General features: G+C 40.3%; 1 protein-coding gene and 2 pseudogenes across 1 annotated transcript in view; 2 read left to right on the top strand and 1 right to left on the bottom strand.

The window, feature by feature from the left end:
• The window catches only part of LOC116544661, a 383,530-nt pseudogene that overhangs the window by 32,788 nt on the left and 340,106 nt on the right, over positions 1–10,636 (bottom strand).
• LOC116544652 (zinc finger protein 726-like) overlaps positions 1–10,636 on the top strand; it is a 432,536-nt gene that overhangs the window by 251,300 nt on the left and 170,600 nt on the right. The window lies entirely within an intron of this gene.
• Positions 7,810–10,636, top strand: part of LOC116544650 — a 16,326-nt pseudogene continuing 13,499 nt past the window's right edge.

Genomic DNA, 10,636 nt, shown 5'->3' with positions numbered 1-10,636 from the left:
AAAAAAAAAAAAAAAAAAAAAAAAAAAAAAAAAAAAAAAAGTGTGAGCACCACAGGTCTACCTGCTATCACCACATCCACAGGCAGAAAGACCAAGACAGAAAAATGTCACCCATTTCTATCCTTTACAGCAGAAGAGATTCAGAAACAATGAGCTGCTCCACAGAGATAAAAGTATGCTTCTCTTTTTTTTTGTCTTCAGGAGCCATCCCCTGACATAGACACCAGCAATTTCTGCAACAGTAAAGGAAATATGGGCCACACTGTCCTGTCCCTACCAAATCCAAACAGAGCAGGTTCTTGGATCACCCTTTAATGCAAAAATGGAACTTAGCTCTCATGAATGGATTTTGAACTCCTTCCTCATACTTAATTTTTGCCTTACCTTAGAGTCACATGAGACAACTAAAACAACATGGATGCTTCTGTGATAACCTGTTTGTCAGCTTAAACTGACTTTCTCCTTAGCTAAGAGCTGTTCAGGCCTCATGTTAGCTTCTTGAGCTGGACAGACTCCATCTTAGCTTTTTCATTTTAGTTATTCCCCTCATTAAGTATGTAACTGTAGTATGTAGCTGGGGCAGGATAACACATCCTGGAGTGCATCTGCTGATAAGAGGCTGAGTTAAGCAGTTCCAGCAGAGCCTGGTAATGCAGGTGCTGTCGAGTACCCAGAGCCCCCATATCTATAAGTTGTATGTCTTTATATGACAGCTCTAGCCTTGCACCTGGTACTGTTTTATTTCTCATGTACTAGTTTATCTTTTAACGTTTTGCTTGCTCAGCTTCTGTGATAAAATTTGCTTCAGCTAGAATCCCTCTCCCTTTTCAAACTAGGGTATAAGAAAGCCCTTAACGCTTTCCTTGGGGCCAAGAGAATTTTGGGCGTTAGCCACCTCTCGGTTGCCAGCATAATAAAGGACACGTAACACTTCCACTCAGAACAATAAACAGAATCTATGAAAAGGGTACAAGTAAGGAGAGTTCTGCAAAATAGCTAGGTGATACTAATTAAAAGCCTGGGCTGATAACTCCTTAACTAAGCATTTCCTCTCAAGCTCTAACGAGCTTATAAATCACCTAGTAATTTTGGCCCCACTCTGTAAAATGTAATTCTGCAGGTATGGAAAGGGTCCATAAATGGGTCTTTTAAACAAGTGCCCTATCAATAATGATGTTTCTCCCACAGGGCAATTAGCGTTAGTTAGAGGAATGAAGCACAACACAGAGTCCCTTATACTCAGCAGTCTTATCACAACACAAATACTTCTGGTACAAATAAAGATAATCATTCTTTGTCTTAAAGTATTATATTCTTTGCTGACTCTTTAAAGTTTACAGAGAAAACAGAAAGCAGCAATTTCTGAGTAAGTTTGCATTTGGAAACAACGTATGCACATGTACTAACGCAATATTTATTAAGCAAGTATTATGTGCTCAAAAGGATGTTACAGAACACTATGACAGCACATTATGTGATTTAATACTAATAACACCCTGTGAATTGATACTAAGTGTTCAATAATTCCAAGGCTTTAAATAGAGGATCTAACATTTTTATTTCTATTTCTGTTTATCTGTCATTAATTTTTTTCAAAAAAATGCATAGAATAAAAGCTAACTATAGACAAATGAGGGGAATACAGATGGAAAGAGTTTAAAGCAATTTACATAAATTTTTATTGTGTTTATATTTACTTTCTTGTGACTTGTGAATCAGCTACTAGATCTGCAGGAACAGAAAACAAGTAGCCAAATGGAATGTCGCTGCAAGCACTAGTTTTAATAAAAAAATTAAAAAGTAAGACCATATAATACATACTTTTTATTTCCCATTTATCTGCTTTTGGGTTCCAGAAAATTTTGAGCACCACCTCTAAGAAGGCAACAAAATTCAAGACCCAAAACTCTGATCTCTTCTAATCAGTTCTGTGAGGCAAGACTCCAGGGTAGGGCCAGATATAAATAAGGCCTCAAAAAAGAGTGACTATGAACATGGCTGGGGCAGGGTGTAGAGCCAATATATAATTCTGTTCTCTATACCACTGGAAGGTATTTTCAGTTCTTTTTTTTTTTTTTTTGAGTCGGAGTTTCGCTCTTGTTGCCCAGGCTGGAGTGCAATGGCGCGATCTCGGCTCACCGCAACCTCCGCCCCCTGGGTTCAGGCAATTCTCCTGCCTCAGCCTCCTGAGTAGCTGGGATTACAGGCACGCGCCACCATGCCCAGCTAATTTTTTGTAGTTTTAGTAGAGACGGGGTTTCACCATTTTGACCAGGATGGTCTCGACCTTGTGATCCACCCGCCTCGGCCTCCCAAAGTGCTGGGATTACAGGCGTGAGCCACCGCGCCCGGCCCCAGTTCTTTTTTTTTTTTTTAAGCTTACTTAAGAGAAACTTAAATCTGAGTTTGTGTAATTTTAATCTTTTTCAGCCACTGCCCTGTAAATTTTATATTATATACTAATAAGCAATTAAAAAAAATGCCCTTAAGGTTTTCTAGAATAATATTTTAGAAGAAAAATACGTATTCTTAGCAGGGTAAAAGAAACACAAATAATATGCCAGGAGCAGTGGCTCACGACTGTAATCCCACAACTTTGGGAGGCTGAGGTCAGGAGTTCAAGACCAGCCTGAACAACATGGTGAAACCCTGTCTCTACTAAAAACACAAAAATTAGCCAAGGATGATGGTGCATGCCTGTAATCCCAGCTACTCAGGAGGCCGAGGCAGGAGAATCACTTGAACCTGTGTGGCAGAGGTTGCAGTGAGCCGAGATAGCACCACTGCACTCCAGCCTGGGTAACATCAGAAATCACAATATAAAGAAAGTGGCCCAAATAAAGCCCAAGTTCTTTGTACATATCTATTTATTGTACCCACCATATGATGCATAATTCAACCATTTATCCAGTTGCTAGTCTAAACTAAAACTTCCAGGATGGTGGGGACAATGACCGATTCTTCTTTTTTTGAGACCGAGTCTTACTCTGTTGCCTAGGCTGGAAGGCAACAGCATGATTTCAGTTCACTGCAGCCTCCATCTCCCAGGTTCAAGTGATTCACCTGCCTCAGTCTCCTAAGTAGCTGGAACTACAGGCATGAGCCTCCATGACCAGCTAATTTTTGTATTTTTGTAGAGATGAGATTTTACCATGTTGTCTAGGTTGGTCTCAAACTCCTGACCTCAGATGATCCACCCGCCTTGGTTTCCCAAAGTGCTGGGATTACAGGCATGAGCTACTGCACCCCACCTGATTCATCTATTTTTCTTATGACTATATAAAATGGATGCAATTAGTTTATCTGTTTGAGTCTCCAGAGCTCCTCATTTTTTATCCAAGAACCCAGGAACTGGAAAAACTCTCATCTGGGTACCAACCAAAGATACTTCCTGTATCAGGGGAGAAACACACATAGGATGACTCATTTCTCTTACACTGAGACAGAAGCAGAATTAATCGTTCTTGTCAGCCTGACACAATTTTGTTCTGGACCTTATCAAATGTATCAAAGACATGTGAGTGATTGTGAGAGGGTTCTCATTGACCCTAGGGTGATGGTCCAATGATAAGCAAGGCAAAGAAGACTCAGAACGATTCTAAATAAAAAATGGAACTACCTTGGTTGAACTCCAGAACCTGGGTCCTGATTTGCTAGCTCTTGGGTAAGTAGAAGGACAAGAATACTCTACTCCAGTATCACATTTTACAGGTAGGTATAGTTGTGGTTGTGGCTCGGGATACTTTGTAGCCTTGATCTCTCACTCTTAAGATGCAGTTTACACATACAGAGTCTGTCATCAGATTCTATTTACTCCTGGAGCCTCTCATATAACTGTAGCAGGTTAATAAAGAAGATGTGAAAAGGTCAATGAGCCACACTCTCAAAAGAGCAATTCTATGTTGATATCACATAGTACAGAAAATGACTTTTGTTGCTTTTCTGTAAATTCTCAATCAAAAGTCTCACCCTGCCTTGTAAATCCCAAGCAGAGATCAGACCTTATTTGCAGATTCTAGGTGAAATCAACCTCACTCTGCATTTTTAGATGTTAGAGCAAGTAGAGTAAAATCAAAGAAGAGATCCCCTTATCAAGTCTGCTCTAGAACATTCTAAATATTTTGCCTTAAAAAAGCTGACACAACATGAACATAAGCAGACAGTTTATTTAGGTCAAGCTTAAGGATTTTAACTTGAGATGAAATATTCAAGTTGTCTGGACTCTAATTTATAGCTATTTTTAGTTTAATTTACAGTTACTTGTGGCAATAGTGAACAGTTTCAATAGATAAATAGTTGAAACAAGGGAGAAAGATGTAATTGTGCTTCATTTTAATGTCTGAGTTTGATAACTAAAAGGACTTGCATTCCTCAGGTAAAAACTTCCCTTTTTCTTTTGAATTCTCAAAACGTAGGTTTAGAATTTGGAGCTGCAGCCAGACACAGTGGCTCACGCCTGTAATCCCAGCACTTTGGGTGGCTGAGGCAGGTAGATCAGGAGATCAGGTGATCAAGACCATCCTGGCTAACATGGTGAAACCCCATCTCCACTAAAAATACAAAAAATTAGCTGGGCATGGTGGCATGTGCCTGTACTCCTAGCTACTCAGGAGGCTGAGACCGAAGAGTCACTTGAACGCGGGAGGCGAAGGTTGCAGTGAGCTGAGATCGTGTGACTGCAGCTTGGGTAAGTAGCAGCAGGTGTCACCTAAACATCTGTGGGCATTTTAGCATAAGGAGGGAGGGAGAAGTGGAGATTCTCATGTCTACATAATGCACACATGTTACTCTGATTGGGTTTCTGTGCCCCATTGTCACTGAATCAGTTTCAGGTCTGAAGACACAAGTCATTGAAAAAGTTAAAATGGTTAATATCTGACCTATAAAGTTTGTAGATTCTGGTCTAAGCTCTCTAAAAGTGACTGTAGTGGATAATAGATAACAAGTAGGCAGAGACACAATTACACCTGCATATTTAGGGGACAGCATGTACTTTGCAGCACAGTTGTGAATTGACTGGAAGCCTGAGTGGGAAAGGCCCATCTAGAGTAAAGCTTAGTTGGCACCTTATGTGTTTATATTATGTCTGGTAATTCTAGACACGGTTTGGGAAATATAACTAAAAGCAAATTTTTCTTCAGCCCCAGAGAACTCCACAATAATAGAACAGAAAGTATACTGTTTAATAGACAATTAAATGTGAATGTGACATGTATTAAAGTCAATCTGCTCAAGATATTGCAAAGACAGAAAGACAGTCAACATAATTAGTCCACAAGTAGAAGAGTTTATATCACCATGTCATGCATAGTTCATCCTAAATTCACCAGGTAGTTGGAAAGGTCATCTGTATATGCTAACTGATTATAATCAATGACAAAATAAACTTTTCAAATCTTCATGACTGGAGGTAGATTTGCAACTTGAACCCCAGTGCCTGCTGAAGGTAGGCTTTCATTCTTCTATAAAAACAGTTGATAAGAGTGCTATCTTTTTGGCAATTTACATTTTAAAGCAATAGTTCTCTACTCCCTCAGCACTGATCTAGGACACTCCTGCTTTTCCTCTCCTGGTGGCTAATGTACTCTCTAGACCCCTACCATCTGCCACTGAGGCACAGCCCACAGCACAGCACTCACAGCTAAAAACTCACATCTTTAGGTGAACCCCAATTGCCACAGCAGCACTCCAGTGCCACTTCAGACAGTGAAGCTTGAACTGCAGGAGAGCCTGCTGGTGTCCTGGGCAGACTTACCTTCACAATAATGGAAAAAGGAACAGTGTTTCAGCCTCAGTTTTTATTTATAGTGGTGACATGAAAAAAACTACTCCTGGATTTTAGCATGCATCCAGATAGAGACAGCACTGAGAGTTTTCACTGTGACAGCCTACGTCTTTCACGGACACCATGGATACTAATAGGGCTTCTGAAACAGACACAACGCATTTGAGAGAAAAAGAGCTCTCATTCTGAGAAAGATTATATTGAGAGAAGTAAGTTAAAAGTGTCTTAAAAAGTAACTGAGATTAGATATAAGTTTGATCAAGTCCGCCAGAAAATATTTCTCTAAAAAAAATTTCTTTCCAAACACCCAAAATGCATAGCTACTCTCAGCAAGAGAAACATGAGCATTATGAATAAAGGGGGCATATTCTCAGCAGAATTTCTTTTTTTTTGAGATGGAGTTTTGTTCTTGTTAGCCAGGGTAGATGGAGTGCAATGGTACAATCTTGGCTCACTGCAACCTCCGCCTCCTGGGTTTAAGTGATTCTCCTGTCACAGCCTCCCAAATAGCTGGGGCTATAAGCACATGCCACCACACTGGCTAGTTTTGTATTTTTAGTTGAGATGGGGTTTCATCATGTTGTCCAGGCTGGTCTCAAACTCCTGACCTCAGGTGATACACCCACCTTAGCCTCCCAAAGTCCTGGTATTATAGGCATGAGCCACCCTGCCCAGCTCTCAGCAGAATTTTAAAAGATTTATCTTCCATCTCTGCTGCTCTCTTATTTCCTAACCATTGAATGTGGGATCTATATTAGAATATATATGACAACTTCCACCAGCACTTTTTTATAAAAAATTGAAATTTGGGCCGGGCACGGTGGCTCAAGCCTGTAATCCCAGTACTTAGGGAGGCCGAGGCGGGTGGATCACGAGGTCAAGAGATCGAAACCATCCTGGTCAGCATGGTGAAACCCCGTCTCTACTAAAAATACAAAAAATTAGCTGGGCATGGTGGCGCGTGCCTGTAATCCCAGCTACTCAGGAGGCTGAGGCAGGAGAATTGCCTGAACCCAGGAGGCGGAGGTTGCGGTGAGCCGAGATCGCGCCATTGCACTCCAGCCTGGGTAACAAGAGTGAAACTCCGTCTCAAAAAAAAAAAAAAAAATTGAAATTTGACTGTATTAATATACTAGAATATATTAGAGCTTGCAACATAGCTAACTAGAGAGCTATCATGGTTTTTGGGTAGCCACATCACCTGTCTTTATTTGTCCTGTAATAGCAGCTTATCAATTTGGTAAAATATAAGACACTAAAATTATGCTTACCTATCATTATTCCTATTGGATAAATAAATAAGCATGTCAGATTAATATCTACTGTAACAATTTAATGGTATTTTTTTGAATATTAGATATAATTATATAGGTATGAATAATTTTATGTACTAGTCATAATGTATGTAAGATTTTTAAAAATGGTCTAAACTGGCTTTACGATGGCAACAAGTATGGCAGCTGCTACTGGTAGATTTGAAAGTACAAACAGTATCGAAGAGCGGAAAAAACAGACCCAGAATGCCAGAGCCGAGGTGTTGCGCTAGGTCCCCAGTGGCTTTTAAGGATTCTGTCATCATGTCTCTCAGCCTCAGTCATTGCTACTGCTGTATCTGAAATGAAACTTTCCTGTTTCAGGAACACATGCTAAAGCCAATTTTGAAAAAGAAGAAAGGCCGGGCGCGGTGGCTCACGCCTGTAATCCCAGCACTTTGGGAGGCCGAGGCGGGCGGATCACGAGGTCAAGAGATCGAGACCATCCTGGTCAACATGGTGAAACCCCGTCTCTACTAAAAATACAAAAAATTAGCTGGGCATGGTGGCACGTGCCTGTAATCCCAGGTACTCAGGAGGCTGAGGCAGGAGAATTGCCTGAAAACAGGAGACGGAGGTTGCGGTGAGCCGAGATTGCGCCATTGCACTCCAGCCTGGGTAACAAGAGCAAAACTCCGTCTCAAAATAAATAAATAAATAAATAAATAAATAAATAAATAAATAAATAAATAAATGAATGAAAAAGAAGAAAGGCATAAAGAACTTAAGCGACTTCAGGGTGAGGACACATGGATGCTAACTGATGTGAATGAGTGACTCAATTCTCACAGGAACACTCTATGAAGAAAAAGAAGAAAAAAGACAAGCATTCAAAAAAAAAAAAGCAAAGAAAGAGAAGAAAAAAAGGGCAAGAAACAGAAATATGAAAAAAAAAAAACAATGAGTCATCTCATAGCTCATCAAGCTCTGAAGATGAGTGGGTTGAGGCTGTTCCATCCCGGACTCCTGACAAGGAAAAGGCCTGGAAAGTGAAAGATGAAAAGTCAAAAAAAGATGACACCCAAATTATCAAGAAGGATGAGTAGATGACTGTTGATTTTATGTCTGTTAAAACTGTGTCATCCTTATCACTCAAAACTGAAAAGGAAACTATGAGGAAAATAAGAGCAAGAGAAAGCCCAAGCACTTGAACAGTCCAAACTGAAGGAAAGAGAATTGAATACGTACTGGAAGGATAGTGGTACAGGTCTTCCACCCAAAGACTGCAGTGTGTCATAGATTACTAAAGTTTCAGTGGTAGAAGATGGTGGATGAAGTTGGCTAAGGAAGTCTTATCTAAGAATGAAGGAACAAGCTGAGAAACAAAATAGAAACTTTGAGGACATTGTAGCCGAAAGATATGGGTCAATGGAAATATTTCATTTGAAATTAGAAGACGCTAAAAAAGCTGCATCCATAAAAGAAGATTATAGACAAGAATAGTGGAGAAAACCCACATATTCAGATAAAGCACAAAATAGTCAAGAAAGTAGAAAATCAGCCTTAGTCAAATATGACAACAGTTCAAGGGATAGATATGCTACAACAGATACTGCAAAAAATAGCAATGATTATAAATTTATTGGTGATGAAAAAGATAAGATACCTGGGTCTTTAGAAACATACAGAAGGGAATCTAACCCAAGGCAAAATCAAGAGTTTTCTTCTGGAAATTTGAGAGCTAAATTCTTGAGATCCTCTGATGATAAAGAACTGTCATTTCACAGCAAGGGCAGAAAATGTGAACCATCTAGTTCATCTTCAGCATTGGTAGCTCAGGGTTCTTTGCATAGTGGTTTTAGAAAACCCACTGAGAACAGTGAAGAAAGATTAACATGGAGTCACCCTGATGGGAGAGGAGACAAGAAACAGTCAAATCAAAAGCCACTGGAAACCAGTACCAATGAATAACAACACATTCCAGAAGATATGAGACAAAAATCACAAGAAGAAGGCTTCAGAGATGACCCTACAAAAAAAACATCTGCAGGACACAACGTCTACATTTGCTGGCAGTCCAGAGCATGAGTATATTCACATCCTGAGTGCTGATGAGAAGAACAAGTTGGGAGCCAAGATTATGAAAGCAGAGATGATGGGGGATATGGAATTAGCTGAACAACTTAAAGCTCAACTTCAAAAGGCAAATAAATTCAAAGAAACTGTAACACAGATATAAAAAAAATCTGGGGTAGAGAATGAAGACCAGCAAGAAGTAATCCTTGTCAGAACAGATCAGTCTGGTAGAGAATGGCCTGTGAACACAGCAGGAAAATCTCTGGAATCGCAAGGAGGATGAAGAAAGAGACAAATGCTTTCAATCCAAGAGGAAAAAGAAAGGGCCAGACACTTTCACGATGATGATAATCTAAGCCTAAATGATTTAGTCAAAAATGAAAAGATGGGAACAGCAGAAAATCCAAAACAAGCTCTCCATGAGAATGGCATCTAGACTATTATACCCTGGATGACATGTTTGTCTCTAAAGCAGCTGAGAGAGAATGTCTTGGTGAAGAGGAAGAGAACCAGTGGAAAAAAGCTATTGCTGAACATTGGAGTCTTGCTGCACAAATGGAAAAATGTCTGTATTGTTTGGACAGCTCTCAATTTCCCAAGCATCTTATTGTTTCAATAGATGTTAAGGTTTATTTATGTTTACCCAATGTACCATCTCTTACTGAGGGGCACTGCCTGATAGTCCCTTTGCAGCACCACAGAGCAGTTACTTTACTGGATGAAGGCATCTGGGAGGAAATCCAGATGTTCAGAAAATCATTGGTAAAGATGTTTGAAAATAAAGGATTAGACTGTATCTTTTTAGAAACTAAAATGAGCATGAAGAAACAGTATCACAAGGTTTATGAATGTATTACTGTATCCAAGGAAGTGGGTGATATGGCTCCCATCTATTTTAAGAAAGCCATAATAGAATCTGATGAAGAGTGGTCTATGAACAAGAAGTTGATAGATCTCTCTTCAAAAGATACCAGAAGGTCTGTACCCAAAGGGTTACCTTATTCTCTGTGGATTTTGGCCTTCACAGAGGGTTTGCCCCTGTCATTGAAGATCAGCACAGATTCTCTCATTACTTTGGAAAGGAAATCATTGCTGGGATGTTGGATATAGAACCACGACTTTGGAGGAAAGGCTTCCAAGAAAGCTTTGAGGATCAGAGGAAAAAAACACTGCAGTTTGCTCAGTGGTGGAAACCATATGACTTCACCAAAAGTAAACTGTTGAGTGTACCTTCCATTTTAAAATTTCTCTTCAGGCCGGGCGCGGTGGCTCAAGCCTGTAATCCCAGCACTTTGGGAGGCCGAGGCGGGTGGATCACGAGGGCAAGAGATCGAGACCATCCTGGTCAACATGGTGAAACCCCGTCTCTACTAAAAATACAAAAAATTAGCTGGGCATGGTGGCGCATGCCTGTAATCCCAGCGACTCAGGAGGCTGGGGCAGGAGAATTGCCTGAACCCGGGAGGCGGAGGTTGCGGTGAGCCGAGATCGCGTCATTGCACTCCAGCCTGGGTAACAAGAG

Source organism: Sapajus apella, unplaced genomic scaffold, assembly GCF_009761245.1.
Source record: "Sapajus apella isolate SASKATOON/1434 unplaced genomic scaffold, GSC_monkey_1.0 scaffold226, whole genome shotgun sequence".
NCBI classification, from domain to species: Eukaryota; Metazoa; Chordata; class Mammalia; order Primates; family Cebidae; genus Sapajus; species Sapajus apella.
This window is presented reverse-complemented; position numbering and strand designations above follow the sequence as displayed.